The sequence below is a fragment of the Athene cunicularia genome, assembly GCF_003259725.1.
Source record: "Athene cunicularia isolate RWA chromosome 13 unlocalized genomic scaffold, athCun1 chr13_part1, whole genome shotgun sequence".
NCBI lineage: Eukaryota > Metazoa > Chordata > Aves > Strigiformes > Strigidae > Athene > Athene cunicularia.
This window is the reverse complement of record NW_020799117.1, coordinates 188494-199178: the sequence shown is the minus strand read 5'-3', so window position 1 is coordinate 199178 and position 10685 is coordinate 188494. Positions and strand designations below refer to the sequence as shown.

The window sequence follows — 10685 nt, the reverse complement described above, 5'->3', positions numbered from 1 at the left end:
TTTCCCCCCCCCCCCCCCCAAGACTCCAGCATCATCAATAAAGAAAATACAATTATCTGCACAACATCTCTTCAGAGAGTCCACAAGTTCACAATATGACCCTATTAATCAGAGGGTTGCATCTGTCCCCAAAACTGTACTGACCCTACTGAGTCTGAAGGCATAAAATTCTAGACCAGATCATGATTAATACTGTAAGACAAATCCGCTCTGTGCAATTTCTAAATCTCTTCCCTTCTCAGCATTAAAAAAATTAGAAAGTCCTGCAGAATGGGGGGAGGGAAGAAAAGGGGTCAAATCTAAGTAGATTTTAATACAGTCTCAAAATCTAAAGCTGGTTTTAAAAAAATTCATAATTTATATAGTATGGAAAATTCTGAAAATTAATCATTTCCCTGCCTAACAGAAATAGAAACTTTTATATTTATCTTTTGGAAATATTGAAACTGTCTCATTAAATTGCCCTGCTATTGTGAAATCAATGCATCACTGTTGAGAATACTATTTTGATTTATATACTGTCACGCTTAAAAATGAAACAGCTGTGTCAAAACCAAGCAACACCATCACACCAAGCACTAATTAAATGTTGTTGAAAACTGTAGCAAAAGGGTCCCTTCAGTTCACAACACCTGTGAGTTTTGTGATGATTTATTTACCAAATCTGACATCAACTGGTTGTTTGGCAGAACAGCTTTTACAGCACAAAAAAGAAAACTGTAATAGAATGCAACCACTCTTCCCCAACTTCCACCCTCAAGCTGATCAATAGAGTTGCAGGAAAGACTTGATTCCTTCACAGATAAGGAAAGCAGACTGAAGCACCTGCAAACCCTGGTCAGGTTGGAGCCTAATGTGCAGCATCACCAAACATGTATTTCACAACTGTATATTTTTCATCATCACATGCCAGCTCCAGAAAGGACTCTGCCTCCATGCTACTCAGGCCAGTCCCTTGACAAGTTTGGATTTTATGGTCTCACTGAACCTCTGCTACGGTCAAGAACCTCACTGGCATTTCCCCAAGTGCTGGTGTTCCCCTTGCGGCAACAGAGCAAGGTGCTTAATGCACATCTGCTCACTGTTCATACTGGTATACTTGATGCTGTGAGGCTTATCAGAAAGGAAAAAGTATCAATGGATTCAGGATTTCCAGGGTGGGGAGGTTAGTTTCTGCTTCTCTGTGCATGAGAGGACAACAGAAAGATGAGCAAACACTCCACAGTTCAACACAACTGATCATCACTACTCAACAGTATTTAATAGCTCAGTGAACTGTTAATATTAACCGGCTCTGTCAACAGCCAGAAACAGGGCACATGCCACTGACTGGGCTTACTCCCAGTATTAGAGTGATATTCACCTTTCACAGAAATCTACACCACAAAGAAAAAAATACTTCAGAAAGGATGTTGGTCCGAGCACCAGCTCCCATCTTCTGCCCATCTCACAGGATTAACTGATCACCTCTAACAGAGCAGATGAATCTACTTTCCATTCTCTGACTGAATCCTCCAAAATCCAAAGTCCTGGGAGGAAATTTTGGGGGATTACATAGCATCTAAAATATCAGGGAGGGACTATCAGGAATTCTTCAACTGTCTCCTTTGTGTTATCATCTGTGTTCTGCTGAAGAGGAAATTGTCACATGGGCAAGTCCTTCTATCACCACTCAACAAGTTGCTTATATCTGAAATAGTAATTAAAAGAAGGGGGCTTTTATTTTTCTTGCCCATAGGAAAGGTGTCATCCCACCCGAGCTCACTCTAAGGGTCACATTTCAATTTCAGTTATACTTTAATCTTCTGCTTTCTGAGGGCAAGAGCAGACCGGGACCACAAGTCACAGGCATGCTCCTCCCAAAGCCCTTCTATCGGCCACGTGGCTCTGCTCAAGGGTGACATTTGTTCCTCTGTGAAGAGGGTTTAGCTATGTGAACTGGCAGAAACTCTAATCCAAATTTGTTTTCCTGGAGGCCCAGAACCAGTATTTCAACTCTTGCCAAGATAACCATTAACATGCTAATTTGGAACCAGAAAAGTGTTCTGGGATTCAGACTAGGTAACCCGAGCATCGGGGGTGGGGGGGGTGGTGGTGTTTCCAAATCAAGACTGTTGATCCAAGAACCCTTGTTCTAGATCACAATGCTGCCTCTAGAACCAGAACTTCAGAACACAGCAAGTAAAAATCCCAAATCAAGCTGTTCTGCCTTTCAATTAGAGAGGTTTGGTGGCAGTTCAGGGACACAAATTGACACCCATACCTATATCAGACAAAAAGACAACTTCTGCAAGCAAAACTCTGTGGCCTTTGGTAGTTCTTCTCTGGATTTGCAGGTTCTTAATACAAATTAAGAAAACTAATATAAATACCACCGTGAGGGTTCTTCATCCTCAGCAAATCCTTGTGGCCTTTGTTTACTTCTCCATCTCTGCCAACAATCTGCAACAATTGAGAGACATTTTCTACTCCCACAAAATGGTGAAACTCCCTTGGAACTAGAGGAGTAGTTCCAGTGCTTACCTGATGGAAATTCCATCCCAGTAGCTCGACTGGATTCACGCCTGTTTACTGATCTGGTCTTAAACCATATTTTAAGGAAATAACACTTCCATGTAAGCCAGTTGCCATCACTGCAACAATTCTGTTAGCTATGAGGGGAACACTGACCATACACAATTCCCTCCCTTTCCAAAGCCTCTCATTTTGCTAGTGGGATTTGAATAAACCCAAAATTGAGTCTTTGCTTTGGCTTTTATTCACCAAGTTTCACCTATGCTTTGCATTGTTTCAAAATAAAATTCAAGCCTTATTTATTGCATTCCATGCTGTGGGTGTTAGGTGACATAACAGAATATACAATTAATGAAAACTGTGATTAAAAGCATGATTTGTATTATTTTAGTCTGACATGATAATTCAGCATCCTAAGATCAATCAAAAAACTCAGCTCAGGCTTGCTGCAGATATTTGCAGCATTTGTACAATTCTGCTCTATACTTCTTTTTATAGCCAGAACATGGCAAATTTCATGTTCTAGTAGTTTATATGTGTTCTATTTCCACCAAATGGTGATAAACTGCTTTTCAGAACAACCATCCCCTGCTTTTGACTGCACAAAAATCACTGTATTGTAGTTAGATTTTCAATCAATACCAAAATAATTTTCAGGAATATTAAAATACCTTCGGAGCTGAACCCTCAATACTCCTCAGATCCGGGGCTCTGCACAAGGAATGCAGGATGAATCTGGCACTGCTAGGCCACTCGTGCTAAAATTACCATTGGCCCTTGCTCGAAAACATCAACCAAAAAACTCTATCCAAGTTGCTGGCGGCTCCATGGAAACAGTCAAAAGGGGACAGAAGCATTATTGTTATCCGCAGCAAAGCTGAGGAGATTTGTTAAACCAATATTCTAGTATTCTATGGCTAAAATACCATCTGTATCTTTTTCATACAATTACTTCCTTAGAAGTTGCCATAACATGATGCACACTGAGAACACCACTGCCAGTGAAAACACAAAATCACACCCTACCCTGAAAGGAAACTGAAATTTTCCAGAATCAGTATTTTTGAGCATGAGATGTACATGGAGACAGACTAGACACACTATTTAAAAATGGCAGATTGTCAGGAAAAGGATGAACTCTATCAGCCTGTCCAACATATTGCAAGATGGGGATCTAAGAAAACATTTCAGTGGTTTTGTACTTTGAGCATTATTCAAGGCCCATTCTTGGTCTACTAAAAAGATGGTTTTGTATTTTACGCAAGTAGGGTCACACTCAACCACTGCCAGAGACAACACATACAGCCTGAAAGAGAAACACTGCAGTTCCCAGAGTTTATACTATCAGGCTCTCCTTTCTCTGATTTTGGTTTTAACAAGCCAGCAAAACCACCTTTTATTCAATTGAAATGCATATAAACAAGAAAACAACAAACAGTGAGGGAAAGTTTATGCCCCGTACAGTTATCCTCTAAACCCTTCCTTTTCTTTCCTCTAAGGCCATAACCATGATTATCTATTATCTTACAGATATCAGAGGACAATATTTTACATTCACTCCTAAAGACTGTCAGATATTTAAGTAATTTTTCTATTTAAAGTAAGAGAGTTAACTTCTGAAAGTTTTTGTCATTTTTAGCTCAGGTCTTGCTACATAAAGTTCTCACCAATAAAGGTAGAACTTTATGTCAGAATTAAGAAGAGTAATCTGCGTTCTGAGCTCCCACATTCACTCTTAACAACATAGATCTCTACGATGAATTCTTTTCTTTACTGGACACCTTGCTTCCAACCAGATTACCACCCTCTTGCATTTTCTTATCAGCCTGCAGTTCAATATAACTTCAAAATATGTATTTTCTTCTCCCATCGTACCACTATTAATGCCTTGCAGAACCTCATGTACACATTCCCATGTCCTGTATCCCTCTTGCCCTTTCTTCCCACTTTATGGGAGAATCACCTGTACGTTCCCATTACCAGGGAAACTCAGCAAAAACCAAGCCAACATGAATTACAGTTTCCCTCTTCACATCAGTTTTTCAGCAGAAATGTAAATATGTATGTTAATAACCCATTAGCCATTTCTATCCATCTTTTACAGTCAAAATACTTTAAAAAATATAAACATTACAAGCAATGTTCACTAGAAACACTCAAGATTATTCACTTAGAAATACACTGACCAGAGTTGGTGGTCTTCATTTCTGAATTGTTGTGATTCTTACCCTTCTATCAGTTGCCAAAAAATCAGTTCCTTCCACACCCCTAGAGTCTGAGAGATGTTTAACAACGGTCCAAACCAGGACTTCCACCAGATAACATTAGAAATCTCCTTTACAATCAGTGGCATTGATCAGCTGAGGGACAAGTAATTGTCATTCCCTGCCCCTCAGCAAAACAAATCAAATGAAAACACACCACCATGTGTGCTGACTGAAGTAGCCCTGCTTGTAGTGGGAAGAGCAGGACGTGACAAATAACCAGGATAAAGTGAAACTCATGTTAAACGTAGAATTTATCCTTACAGTTTACTACTTAAAAACTACTCCTGAAATTTACAGGATGATTTTTAGCTGAGCTGTGCTACTTTCAAAATGAGAGCATCAGCTAGTAGATCAGGGGAACTGCATTCTCCCATGCAAGCAGGCTGGATCCTCAGCTGGAGAGGCGTGAGCAGAACCACCACCCCTTAAACCCAGCTGAGATGTGACAAAGTACAAAAGAATTGAAAGGTTTTGCTTATAAGACATTCAGGATATTGTGTCAAACACAAAGATTTCCATTCAGGGTGCATCTGAGACCAGAAAAATATGGTAATTTCAGAGAGATCTTAAAAATAGGCTTTAAACTACTGTATATAATTTCAAATTAATTTCCAAGCATAATGCTTGCATCTTCACTGAGTTCACCTAACAGAAGCCACCACAGAGATCACTAACACCAACTGCATATTCCAAGAAAACGACAACACGTCGGTCACACTGTGACCTACAAAACTACGTGATGCAATTGCAAAGGGACCTGCTAACACAGCACCTTTGACACGGGCCAAACCCCACCAGGGCGGTCATGCCGCCAGACACCCGAGGACATTCGGTAGCTATCACTCCTGCCTCTGAGAGACTTACTGGACACACTCTAAACTTACAGGTTCATTCTTAAAAGCATTTCCCAATTACTTAATGCAACCTTTTGCATCGTTTTAAACTACCAAATAGTGACCAACACAATTGTTCTTTCAGCTGTAAATTACTCAATGTTCTGTTCTTCAAGTGCAACAGTCCTCTTACACTCTACTCCTCCTTCACCTGAGACTGATTACAAGAGATTATTATTTCCCATCAGGGAGGGGAGATGAGAAGGGAACATTACTAAGGGTTGTACTAAATCAAAGCAGATTGTCCAAAAATTACTGTATCTCGTTTTGCACAGAGACAGAACAGAGCAGCTTGCAGAACCTTAAATATAAAGTACAAATAAATACAGCATAAAACCCCCCGAGGACTTACCTACAAATAACAGAACCTCAAGAAAAAAAGATAAAAGAATGTTCATAAAAATATATTATGTATTAATACAATTGTAAGTCTTTTTAAAATTCATCACTAAAATATTTGTACACCAAGCCTACCCCAAATACAAGCAGAACAGTACAGTACTGATTCTAATTAATTTCTATCACCTGTAACGCTGAGTTCAAACATTTTGCATACACCATAGAAATTAATAATGAAAAATATTTCTGCATCCATTTTAAAAGAAAATCAACTTAGTGAAGCTTAGCAAGCCAGCACACATGCAGAAAAAATAAATAAATAAACAAACAAATAAATAAATAAATCTAGAAGCCCTAACTCCACCACTTCTCCCAACTTTACTTGCTTACTCATTATTGATTACCCTAAACCACCTGGGACCTCAATGCAATTTTCAACAGCTGTTTCTTCTTCTTTTCAGTTTTAATTTCCATGTTGCTTCGACCTTTTGTTTACAGTCCCTGCAATGTAAGGTTTAACAGATCTTTCTCCTAAACACTTAAAAGAATACTGTAATATACAATTTCAACAAAATTCAACAAACATCTTGACAGTACAGGTGTTAAAGGGTAAATGAGGTATTACCTTCTAGGTGGAGATGGGAGGAATGCATAAAGTGAAAATAGGAGAGAACGTGTATTTTAGCATCAGCTGTTGTCAATTCAAATAATTCATTTTGTTATTTTTGATAAAATAATCTGAGATAATGTTATACTTTGCATTATCATTTTTAACATAAAAGATGACCTGGTATACCATAGCAGCTCTTCTAGCTAAACAATTCTCTCAGGTTCATCAGTCTGCTTCATCATTTATCACAGAGTTAGATCTCATCCAAAGTTGGACGTGCAGTTGTGGTCTACCCAGTCTTCGCCTGTATTCCTTATTTGTGGCTGTTTGTCAGAGGATGTCATTATGCAGCTGTGTACTAAAAAACCTTCGCTGCATTTGTCTGCCTCCTCCTTGTTTAACCGCGCTGTGTGGATGGTCACAGACATCAGCCCTTTGCTCCTCCTTTGACAATAGCTGATTCAGACTATCTAACATAGGGAACTGGCTGTGATCTCCACATGTGATCTTCCAGATAAAACCCAGGTCCTAAAGCTTCCAGTGTGACAGCTTCTCAGCTACCCACCTGTGATCCAAATGCCTGGCAAGCAAACCACACAGCACCATAAATTTTAGCGAGATGAACTGAAAACCTGCATTCCCGGAAGTGCTTCCATATCACTGTTTTTCCCTTAAAGCTCATTGGCCATTTTAGAATCCAAACTGCAGACTGTGATCTGCACTGTTTTCCTATCATTTACAAAGAAGCTCTATTTATGTTCATTTAACTTGACAGCATTCAGTGTGGCTAGACCATAGAGCTTTATCATGACTCTTCCAAAACACTGTTGAGTTTTCTATTTAGAGCCCCACCTCCTGGAGCAAAGCTTTCTAGTCCTCATATTTTAAAGGAGAAATTCAAATAGACCTTAAAGATACAGAAACTAGAAGTATTACAAAAATTACATTTTTCTACCCTCATGGATTTCAGATACTGACAGCTGATGACACAGGGAATTGCACACAAGTAGCAGTAGTAGTTTAAAGAGAAGGCAGCAGAGGATCCATCTCTGAGGATGGAAAGATAAATTTGTTATCATCTGGTAAAGACCAGATCTTCAAGTGATACAGATTTATAGAGGAACTTTGAAGAGGTCAGCTGGTGCGAGTTTAAGCAAGCTATTGATCTAGAAACACATAATGCAAACATGCCATTGTAAATTCAAGTAAAATAATTGGTTTTTTAAATGAAAACATTTGTTTTGCAGTCTTTCAACCCAAATACTGCACTGCCATGCTCAAAGATTGAAGAGAAATCTGACGGAACCCAGAAGATACAAAGAGTGACTGACTAGAAAGCGATCCAAAATCCAGACATCTGGTAAAGACTATTTTGCTGCCTCACAACTTCACAAAGCAAACAGAAAGCACAAATATCGACCACAATGAAAAATGACCATGACTCAGTGATGAAAGGCAAGTTGCCAGCATCTTCAGTCTCCCATAGTTTGGTTAAAAAGAAGAGGGGGAAAAAACAAGCTATAATCAACAGACTATTTGGATTTCAACTGCTCAAGTTACACCTGAGTTACACTAGCCTTATGACAGCAGAGTCCATCACCACACCTCTTTTACAGTTGGAGGACTACTTTTACACACTTTTTAAACCACAGCATCAACTGTCTATCAAATGGATGACTAGAACTCAAAATCTAAAATTATTCTGGGCATCATTTTGCCAGTTATGTTTCACAGCATTTTCCTGACTTGAATACCCTGAGGTCACTTATCCTTTGTAATGACAGAGACATTATGCAGCATCTTTCCAGCTACATTAAGGTCTTGATAATAAAAGGTCTACCAGAAGCCAGGATACATTTACAAATTACAATAGCCAACCACCTCCTTAACACACAACCAAGTTTTAGCTGTACCTTATGTTCAGTTCCTAATAAGTAGGATACAGAAGTTCTTATTCAGAAGATTATTTAGCTGGGAACAGCTTCTGGAAGCAGAGGGATTATCAAAAGCCACTGAGAAGTGACAGGGACATGGTTATCAGAAGGGAGGCTGAGGCAATACATCAACATTTGCAGTGTCACAGAGTCTGAAGTTAGGCTTGGGGTAGACACTGTGGAAATATCTGGCTCAAATCCCTCTCCAAGATGAGGGCCGTGCTTCTCTACCTTAGGCACTAACAGAACAGTCAGTCCAAGATCAGCAGCCAAGAAAGGTTGCAGCATCTGTCATTGGCAGCCTTGTCCTTTCAGCTAGGAGCTCTGCTGACAGCCAGAGAATCCCAACAGCCCACCACACTGCCACCGTTCTGGGAAAGGGACACAGTCAAGGAGTCAATCACACCAGCAGCTCCCGGCAGCCACCTCCACCAGGCAACTCCTATGGAGAGCCCAAGGAAACATTCCAGCCTTTCCTCCTTCTGGCTCCTCGGAATTTTGCTCATTGTGGAAGCAAGGGTGGAACTGGCTGCAACCCCATTACCTTGATTAGAATCACAGAATATCTCAAGTTGGAAGGGACCCATCAGGATCATCAAGCCCCACTCCCTGCTCCTCGCAGCACTACCCAACGGTGCACCACATGACTAAGAACATCGTCCAGGCGCTCCTTGAGCTCCAGCAGGCTTGGTGCCATGACCGCTTCCCTGGGGAGCCTGTTCCAGGGACCGACTCCCCTCCCAGTGAAGAACCTTTCCCTCAAGTCCAATCTGAACCTTCCAGGGTGCAGCGTCATTTCATTTCCTTGTGTCCTGTCAATGGACAGAGACCAGCACCTGCCCCTCCACTGCCCCCCTGGAGACAGCTGCAGACTGATGAGGGCACCCCGCAGCCTTCTCTTCTCCAGGTGGAGCAGCCCAAGGGACCTCAGCTGTTCCTTCTAAGTTGTGTCCTGGAGACCTTTCACCACAGTTTGATGTCTTTCTTATACTGAGGTGCCCACAGTGTCTTTTGATTGCTCCAGAACTACTTCTACAGCATTCGTGTCTTAGGCCCTCTTCGACAATTAGCAGCGAACCACTCTCAGACTTCACCAATATCATAACCATTCCCAGAGAACGTCTTAGAATCACCAGACATTTCCCTCGCTCAAGCACCAATCTGAACCTGGTCAAGTGCCAGCACAGCTAGCACGCACAGCACAGCAGGCCTAGATCTGAAATTCGTATGTAGAGCAGCAGGCCAGATCAATAGAAACAAAACCTGAGTCAGAGCAGAAAGCAGTAAAGCTCCCACCATTGCCTGAAAAGGGACAAAATATTCTCCTGATGGGGCACCCAGACTACTAGGCCAGGCGTGATATATGCACCAGCACAGAATTTGACCCAGCAAATAAGAGACATTGAGAATGGGACTACAACATGTCATCTTACAGTGATGCACAGGACAATATCATAATGCAAATGTTTTAAACAATACACCTCATTCATTTATTTCCTTACAAGAGTTGAAATTGAATGCGAAAAAGGTATAGTTCTCTATGTTCCCAGCCTACAGGTATACTCAGCACCTTTTAGATACATTCACAGAAAAAAATAGAAACAGGCTACAAATGAGAATTCAGTGCCGTAGGCCAGCCCCAATGCACAATCCAGGTCTGTCCTGAGTAGCCATACTGAAACCGAAGGACGGCAATCTGGTAACGTAGGAATAAATTACGCATCAGCCCAAGCGGCACATTTCATCAGTTAATGGCTGTAAGAAAAAGGCATGTGTTGCACGTACAAAGGGATGAATCTTGCGGGGCTGTGTTAGCAAGAGAACATCTTCACGCACGCACCCACAAACACGCCAACCCCGACACCCAAGACACACACAGGTGCATTTCTAAGGAGAGATGCTCGGCAAGAAAACCTGTGCGATGCGTGCCACGGAGCGAGGGAGGATGCACGGCGAGTAAAAATAACCCCGGGGAGCGCCTTCACAGCCGCTCCCGGCTCGCCGTGCTGCTGCCCACCCCCAGATGCCATCTCACCGAGGCCCAGCCCGGGCTCTGCCGGCTGCAGTCTCCGCACACCGCGTCCAGCCCTGGAGAAACCCGTCCTTTGTAGCCACCATCACGCCCGCC

General features: G+C 41.5%; 1 protein-coding gene across 4 annotated transcripts in view; it reads right to left on the bottom strand.

The window, feature by feature from the left end:
* The window catches only part of JAKMIP2 (janus kinase and microtubule interacting protein 2), a 60371-nt gene extending 49715 nt beyond the window's left edge, over positions 1–10656 (bottom strand). For 2 of the 4 annotated variants that reach the window (XR_003399419.1, XM_026858568.1), the window contains exons 1-2: positions 6810–6963; positions 1364–1467 (exon numbers count right to left, since the gene is read on the bottom strand). The gene's annotated coding sequence lies outside the window, so the exon portion shown is untranslated. Of the gene's footprint in view, positions 1–1363; positions 1468–6809; positions 6964–10592 lie in introns of those variants that run through there. The other 2 variants (XR_003399417.1, XR_003399416.1) reach the window with 2 other exon arrangements.
* Between the last annotated feature and the right edge of the window lie 29 nt (positions 10657–10685).